The sequence below is a fragment of the Phacochoerus africanus genome, chromosome 2, assembly GCF_016906955.1.
Source record: "Phacochoerus africanus isolate WHEZ1 chromosome 2, ROS_Pafr_v1, whole genome shotgun sequence".
NCBI classification, from domain to species: Eukaryota; Metazoa; Chordata; class Mammalia; order Artiodactyla; family Suidae; genus Phacochoerus; species Phacochoerus africanus.
This window is the reverse complement of record NC_062545.1, coordinates 65,921,986-65,931,037: the sequence shown is the minus strand read 5'-3', so window position 1 is coordinate 65,931,037 and position 9,052 is coordinate 65,921,986. Positions and strand designations below refer to the sequence as shown.

Below are 9,052 nucleotides of genomic sequence, written 5' to 3'. Positions count from 1 at the left end.
ATCCCCGACCCAGCAACTCTGGACTGAAGAAGCTCTAGCAGGACTACACTACAGACGGCGGGCGGATGAAAGGAAGAGATTATTTCCGCAGTTGATTCGCGAACAGCGCCAGCTGAGACGTAACTGGTAACATTTAGCAAAGGACTCCGGCCCAGAAGGCAGTAGTAGGAAACCCCGCCCCTGGGCGCCGGAGAGGGCGGTCCAGACGCCGCCGTGGCCCCGCCCTGTCCTCGGCCCCGCCCCTCCCCGCGGCCAGCGCGTCTTCCTTCCGGGTCGCGCTGGGCCGGGCTCGCAGCCGTCGCGCCGCTGCGCGGGAGCCTGGGAGCCGCCCCCCGGCGCCCCGGCGCCCCGGCCTCCCCGCGCCGCCCGGTAGCTGTTGAAGCCCACGGCGCGCGCCTCTCCCGGACCCTGCAGGGTACGGCCCTTCTTTTACTTCTTCCTCCTGCGGGTCTCCGTCTTCCTCTTTCGACGCTGGGGCTGGGCCGGGCCCGGGCGGAAAGCTTCGCTTCGGGGAGCTTGGGCGCTCGTCAGAGGTCCCCGCCCCGGCCTTCCGTGCCCCGCTTCCCGCGCTGCGCTTGGGGGCTTGCTGGGATCCAGCAAACAGCTTAGTTGCATCGGGCACGGCTTCTTTGCCCCAGTTTTTCTGTTTCGCGTGAGGCGTCGCGCGGCGCAGGGTTGTTTACACCGCGGGGTTGGCGGGTATTGCTGACCCTGCAGCCCCAGCCCCGAGTTGGCCACCTGCCCGCCTGGGTGCTCGTTGCACCTGCGCGTGCTGCATAGATTTCTTTCTGGCACCCGTTGGTTTTTGCTTAACCAGGCCCCTGCCTTTCTTCAGGACTGCCACGAGATACCTGGCAGCAGCCCTGTTTCTGTGTTTAGGGGTATTCTTAGAATGTACTGAGATGGTGAACATCGACTTGGCCTCCTTGTCAACAAGTTTGCTATGGGAGTGGTTTTGGATTTCCTTGATGTTTTCCCAAATGCTCATTGCGCCAAAGCTTCGGATGCAATCACTAATTAAAATATACAAATAATTAGGAAGTAAAGATGATATAAACCTGGGGTCAGGTAGTTGCGTTGGCAGATATTTGTCTGACTTTATACCCTCGAGGACTCACACCAGGTGCGGGGATCGCGCTTGCTGTGGTCTGTGGGAGGACCCAAGTTGCCTTTACTGCTGCATGGTGTGCACTTAAGTTCAGACTTATACTTAGATTTTTTTCCCCCACTAGAGTTCACTTCATGCTTCTGCTGTCCTGTATTACTTATTGTACCTGTTCGTTGAGTAGAGGGGAGATTTTCCTAATATATCAACGCATCTATAGTCCTTTATTAGATACTAAGTTCTGTTTCTTTTTTTCTCATTCTCTCTGTTTTTAAACTACTGTCCCAAATTTCGGCTTTTCTGAGCCTTACATTTTCATGCTTATCCCGTCTTTTTTTGGAGTCGAAAATCGGAAAGATCAGCTTAAAGTAAGACGGTTAATACTTTTTTACTAACGCCACGATCCAGTAATGCATTTATAGTCCTCTGTACAGTGGAATCGTAAAACGTTACTATTTACCTTTTACTTCTAAATATGGTCAGTTAACAAAAACTGCCCCTTCTTTCTCTAGGGGTTATTAGTCTCATTGCCTCATCCTTTTAAATTTTGCTGCGATCACCGTAATTGGTTTTAACTTCAGGGATCTAACTCCTATCCTCTTAAGAAAGACCTTTTGCCACATGAATTGTATATAAATACCCACCTCTGTTTTCCTCTAGTGCTTTTAATGGTCTTATTCTTCATATTTAAATCTTCAGCCTACCTCATTATATTTTAGTATAAAAAGGAAGTAAGGCTGGTTTTTTTTTTCCTCTCATAGTTTTTTGCCAACGTCTCTATCATCTTTTGTTGAATTCTCTTTTTCCCTACTGATGGCAAGTACTACATTTACCTGAGACTATTTCTTGTATATTCTTGGAACTTTTTCTGAATTAATGTTTGGTGATCTCTGGCTTCCTGTGCTGATACCATGCTGCTCTTATAACTCTAGCTTTATAATGTGTTTTAATGTCTAGTGTTTCAAACGGTGCCTGGCATATTGTAGACATCACTAAATATTTTTGGAATAAAATACATTTAGTGGGGGTAAGTTGACTTCCTTTTTTTTTTAACCCTTTTCCTTCCTACACCACCTCCTCTTTAAAGTTTCTACCTCTTCTTGAGATTATTTTTAGCTTGCCTTTCTCATTGTCAGTTGAATCATTAGCCATTATTAAATAAACCCCTTCTCTTGCTAACTCAGAATTTTCCAGGTTAGATTTGCTCCTCAGAGAACCTAGAAGAGCAGCTCAATTCAAATCTGTATGTCTTTTGACTTTGCATTGTGTCCTACTAAGTGGAGTGTGTATGCCTCATTGGCTATGACTCAGGTCATTCTGTACCTGGTTTCAGTAGTTCTAAGGGATAAAGGCCTATAGAAATGATCCTTGTGGCTGTCCTATGTCCATTTGTATTTTACTATCCCAAATGAACATCTTAAATATAATTCATTTTCAAGTGTTGCTAGAGTAGATACTTAGCAATTTATTAGGTCATAATAAATATACATTCTTAAAAAAATCAAATAATACAGAAATAGCCAAAGGAGAAAAGTGTTGAATGCCACCTATTCAGTAACTCCATCCCCCAGAGATCATCACTATTTAAGCATTTGTTCTCTTTCCAGACATTAAAAATACATGTATACAAGTTTACATGTGTTTCATAAATGGCAGGAGACTATATAATTTTCAGCAACTTCTAGTTACTAATAATTGATGAACATCTTTCTGTGTCAATGCATATGACCTTATATTTAAAAGTCTTTTTGATATTTCATTGTAGGGATAACCCAAAATTTATTTAGCTTATCCCCTATTGATATTTAGGCTATTCCAGATTTATTTCTATTAGAAACAAAGCCTTGGGGATGGCTTTTGTGTGTGTATATATATTTGTACATTTATTTAGGGCCTTAGTATGAATGTTTAGATGTAGAATTGCTGGGTCAAAGGCTATATAAATTTAAAATTATGGAAGATTGTTCCACATTTCTCTTCAAAAGGTCATAAGAGTAAATTTATACAATTTGTGAGACTGCTGCCTCCTATTGTATCATTGCCAGAAACTGTTAAGGCTGAATTTTATCCTACTTGAAAGTTAAGAGTCTCATGAATGCTGGTAGAAGACATGAGATCCTGAGTTCGAGACAGAGCATAACAATAACAGTAGCCAGAGAGTCATCATTTTCTTGTGCCACTTCCTTGAACCCTAATTTCCACAGGGTATTGTGGCCAGATTTTTCTAACACATGCAGTTGATTGCATTACAGATGTACCCTGACCTTAGGGAACCTGACTCTTTCATAATAGGCTGCAAGAAAACCTGCCTAACCTTTGTCGTAGAGCGAGGGACATTGTCTTTATTAGTAAAAAAAAACCTGCCCTCTACTCTAGAGGGAGACCTCTCTTTATCTGCTGACAGTGTTCGAAGCTTAAATACCCTTGAAAAGATAGTCTAGAACAGAGAATGTCAATGCCCCTGCTTATAAGATGTGCAGAAATGTGAGAGACCTATGAAGAATTGTCCCAAGACAATCACTGCTAAAATATCATTTTTTACGTGTTAGTAATTTTATGGGTGAAAAGTACTATTTTATTACTGTTTTGATTTTGCATTTCTTTGCTTATTGATCAAGTTGAATATCTGTAAATGTCTTATTACTTGCCTGTTGATATTTTTTGCTTAGTTTTCAGTGTTCCTCTTTTTCTTATTGATTTATAATAGCTCTTTACATGTAGTGACTATCAGTGACTTGTTATACCATTTGCTAGTATTTTTCATAGTTTATTCTTTAAATGCTTCTGGGAGTTTTTACCACATAGAATTCTTTAACATCTATGCTGTCAGTTCTGTATTCTCTTCTTTATGGCCTTCTGAGTTTCCACCCCAAGATTGTTAAAATACTCTTTGTATGGGTATTCTCTTATTGGTTATTTTGTGCTATATGTTTAGATTTTTTTTAATGGTTGCTTTGATAATACAGATGACCCTTGAATAACATGAGTTTGAACTGCACGAGTCCACATGTATGTGGATTTTTTTTTCAATAGTAAATGCTCAGTACTACACAATCCATTGTTGGTTGAATCTGCAGGTGTGGAATTGCAGATAAGGAGGAACCATGTATGTGCAGGGCCAATGATAAGTTATACATGGATGTTCAGCTGTGCAGAGGGTCAGTTCTCTTAACCCCTGCATTGTTCAGGGATCAACTGTATTCTAAATTTGCTTTTCTAAATGCACATTTTCCCTAAACATTTTGATAAGCTTTCCTTTCTCTGTTTTTTGGCTTGATATATTTATCATACTATATCCTGATTTATTATTTTCTCAAAACTGACAAAGCAGTAAGCAAAATATGTTAGTTTCTTACTGTGACTGTGAATTTGGTTAGATTCATACTTGTAGATTACTATATTTGTTCTCAGTGGATTTTAATCTTATAAAGTCTAAGTAAGTTTTTTTTTCTGCCCTGTTTAATGATTCCTGCCTTGTAGTCTGTGTTGTCTGATATTACTATTCCCATTTCTGTCAGATTTGTGTGTACTGGATGGGTCTTTATTACCCATGTCTTTCTTTCCACTTTTCTACATCATTTTGTTTGCTTGCCTCTCTTATAAATATCAAACATCATCTAGCTAGACTTGTATTTTTCCTTCTAGCCTTCCTTCCTCCCATTTGAAAATTTGCCTTTATTCATTTATTTTGCATTGGTTAAAAAAACTTTTTGATTGGGATACTTTCTTGAGTAATGTTTAAGAAGAGTTATGGGAAGTATACTTGCGTGTTCAGAAATAGTTTTCGTTTCGTTGGTGCTTTTTTTTTCTATGTGAATAAGAGTTTGATTCAGTTCTTTAATATTTCTAAAATATTACAGAATCTTCTAGCATTTTCATCAACTTCAGTCCCTTCTCAAATTCATTTTATATAGATATTAGATTTTTTGCATATGTGTTCCAGGTTACTTATTAATTTTTCCATTTAAAATTTCAATTTATTTTGACCACCATGATTTTAATTTCTAAGAATTTAAATTCTTTTTTCTTTAAAATTAGCCTGTATTGTTTTTATGGGCTATTAATTCACACTAAAATAGTGGTTATTATTTTAAAACTCTTCTTATTTTTTGCGTTAACTTTTGTTGGTGACCATTTGCTCTAGTTGCTCAAGTTGTTTCTCTATCTGTAAAGTGGCTAATTCTACTCATATGTATAAATGTAGATCTGTAGTAACTCATTTGTTCCAGTCAGGAATCTCTCTGAAGTCATGAAGTTCTCTTTTCTGGAGACCAACTGAGTGGCTGGGGCTCTGAGTTCAGGGTTTGCCCTGGGCACAATGAATAGGCAGGACATACCAACTAGTAGATATCTTTCAGGGTATGCTGGTCAAGAACAGATTTATAAGCAAGGATGCCCATAAACAGCCAATACTGGGCTATCACATCTCCAACTTAACTGTCTTGGTCCAAAGAAAAGACTGAAAACAGAAGCGTACAGAACAGTTCCGTTGCCCTAAGAATTCCTTTGTGTGGCCCCTTTGTAGTCTTTGGAGAAAACTTGTCTTCTCCCCTAACTCCCTGGTAACCACTGATCTGTTTTCCTTCCCTAATTTTTCCTTTGCCAGAATATCACATATATGAAATTAAACAATATGTAGACTTTGTGTGTGTTTTCTTTCACTTAACAAAATGCATTTAAAGAGTCATCTCTGCTACTGCCTGAATCAGTGATTCATTCCTTGTTATTACTGAGTAGTATCTCATTGGACAGGTATACCACTATTTATCCATTTGCCTGCTGAAGGACATTTTGGATATTTCCAGATTGGAATAATTATGAATAAATCTGCTATAAACATTTGTGTACAGATTTTTGTTTGCATATGGTACACTTGGGTAAATACCTAGGAGTAGGATTGCTGGATGGTTTCATAAGGGTATGTTAAACTCTATAAGAATTTATCAAACTTTCCCAAAGTGACTATGCCGTTTTGTAACATCCAATTTGATATCGTCTTAAAATTTGATTAATCTGTATTTAACTATTCCCATTTAGTTTTAAGATATTAAATGCTATCTGTTTTAGGGTTTATTCTTTTGAAAGTGCTCTTAAATGTTTGCTAGGACACACAGAAATACGTCGTAAGAGAAAAAAAATGATAAATTGGAGTTAAAAATTGAAAGCTTTCTTTAAAAGATATTATCAAATAGATGAAAAGGCATGCACAGACTGGGAGACAATATTTGCAAAACATATATATGATAAGAGATTTTATCTAGGATGTATAAAGAGCTCTTACAACTCAATAAATAATAAGAAAACAAAAACTACATTAAAAATGGACACAATGGATATTTCCCTAGAGAATATACAAATGACAGATAAGGACATGAAAAGATGCTCCACATCATTACTAGTCACTTGAAAAATACAAATTAAAACTATAGGATATTACCACCTACCCTCTGGAATGGCTAAAGTCTGACAGTATTAACCATTGGCCAAGATGTGGAGCAACTAGAACTCTCATAGATTGCTGGTGGGAATATAACATGTCACAGACATTTTGGCCCTAGAAACAACCCAAATGTCTAACAACAGGTGAATGAATATGTATAAAAGAGGTGATTCAGCACTAAAGGAACAAACTACTGATACAACAACAGGGATAAATCTCAGTTATACTGAGAAAAATAAATTAGACACAAAAGTACATGCATATATTTCATTTATATGTAACTTTGGAATGAAAGACAATCTGATTCATAGTGACAGCAAGCAGACCAGTTTTTTTCCCTTGGCACAAGAAGTGGATGGGTGATCGGAGGAATAAAAATATTCTGTATCTTGGTCCTAGTGGTGGTTGCATTGGCATGTGTCTTTGTCAGAACTCATTGAACTGTATACTTAAAATGGAGTATATGTTTTGGAATGAAAACTATACCCCAAAGTTAATTTAATAGTATTACACCTTTTAAATTAATTGCTCTTTTAGCTTAAATGGCTAGCAGTGACATACCTATGATCTTGTACTTGGATTTTTGTTAGGAACTCACTAAATTCAATATATTTTTATTGGGTAAAATGCTCTTTACTGTAAAGTACAAATGTAGCTAGTATTTGGCTAAAATAAATTCACATTTACTTCATGATTTTAACAGCTAAAGAGAGTTTTTTTTTTTCCTCCAGTGAATCCATTATAATTATCCTCAGATATTTCTAATTTTTAATACTCTAGGTTTTAGTTTAATATACATTGTGTGTCTGCTAAGGTTTAGGATTATTCTCATTTATAGTTCTCATTCAGATGCTTTACTCATCATTAGACAATAAAGAAAAATGTAAAATAGAGATAATATAGTACAGTGGCATTTGTAAATAAGGTACTTTATAGTATCTATCATACCTGTGTAATTAGAGACATGTCCTTTCTTTGCCACTTGTGAGATAGTATCTTGGTGGGGGGAGAGGTTTTCCAGATCTATTGTATCAGAAAATGACCATTCATTTGTACTGCAGTTCTGCTATTTTTTTTTTTAACCATTGATTCCTTAATTCTTTTCTCTTACTACTAAAGATTATGAAACATTGCATAAGTTTGTTAAAATATAGGAAAGAAAGGGGAAGTAAAACATCCTGTGGAACCAACCATTGTCGGTTCCTAGTTTAAATTGATTCTAAACCTCATCCTTTGTTTTCTGACAAGTTCATTCCTAGTTTGACTAGTTAGGCACTTCTTGCTTAGTCGTCACCAACTAAGGTACTCATTAACTCAGTAGACATGCTGAACAACTCGCTGTGTTGCATACTTTTTGTGTTCTTGAGACCTACCTTGATTCTCAGAAGAGAGATGTACTATTTACTTCTTTGGTTTCAAGATTTTCCCCTGGTCTTTAGGTGTTGCTTCCTGATTAATTCCCCTGCCTTTTCCTGCTTTATTTGCCTGGATTTTCAAAAAGGCTTGAAGCTGGATAGGAGGCTCTGTCCTCCCTGTTCATCCTCTTGGTTTAGTGAAGAATGCTGTCTGTTTATTTGATATTGGGACCTTGTTCATAGTAACAATGTCTTAACTGGAGAAGAATTTACTTAGAGGAGGAGAGAGGCACATAAATTCACAGTATTCCATACCCAATAGTCTCCTTACTGACACTGTTACTTTTTTTCAATTTACTATGTTGTAAATAATCATGATGAAGGAAAAGGGGTGCTTTTGCTAAGACATGGCCTTTGCTCCTCCCCAGCATCTAATACCAGAACAGTATTAACCTGTCTTTTTACCCTTACTCTTAGATTATTGCCTGTCTTGGCCTGTCTCCTTTGCTCTGAAAGTATTCCTTTTTTCAAAGAACTTCTTTTTCATCCACAATTTTTCCAGTTCTCTCTAATCACCGTGTGGTCTTAACATAGATTTGGAGTGTTCAAAAAATCATCATATTTGAGAAAATAGCTTTCTTTTACCTCTCCAATCATCTCTTCCATGAATCTTCCTTTAATTTCAATCAGAGTTTCTTTGTGGCCAAGGTCAGGTCTCTTTTATGTATTCAAGGTTGCTTTTGTACTAACAGAAGTTACCGCTTTTTTACATTCTCTTTGAACAGTAAAATTTCAATATATATACTATTCCGTATTTGAGGGCTTCAAGGAAGGTCATACATTTGATTCTTACCTATTGTGTATCCATTTTTTATTATCCATTTTCCCCTCTTTTTTTTCTTTTTCTTTCTTTTTTCTCCTTTTTTTAGGGCTGCACCTGAGGCATATGGAAGTTCTCTGGCTAGGGGTCGAATCAGAGCTATAGCTGCTGGCCTACGCCACAACCACAGCAATGCAGGATCTGAGCTGCATCTTTGACCTACACCACAGCTCATGGCAATGCCAGATCCTCAACCGACTCAGCAAGGCCAGGGATCGAACCTGCATCCTCATGGATGCTATTTGGGTTCATTACCACTGAGCTACGATGGG

General features: G+C 37.9%; 1 protein-coding gene across 2 annotated transcripts in view; it reads left to right on the top strand.

Annotated features, from left to right (window-relative positions):
* Window positions 1-265: 265 nt before the first annotated feature.
* FBXL4 (F-box and leucine rich repeat protein 4) overlaps window positions 266-9,052 on the top strand; it is a 62,791-nt gene continuing 54,004 nt past the window's right edge. Inside the window, exon 1 of one of the 2 annotated variants that reach the window (XM_047761391.1) lies at window positions 266-415. The gene's annotated coding sequence lies outside the window, so the exon portion shown is untranslated. The remainder of the gene's footprint in view (window positions 416-9,052) is intronic. The other variant, XM_047761397.1, reaches the window with a different exon arrangement.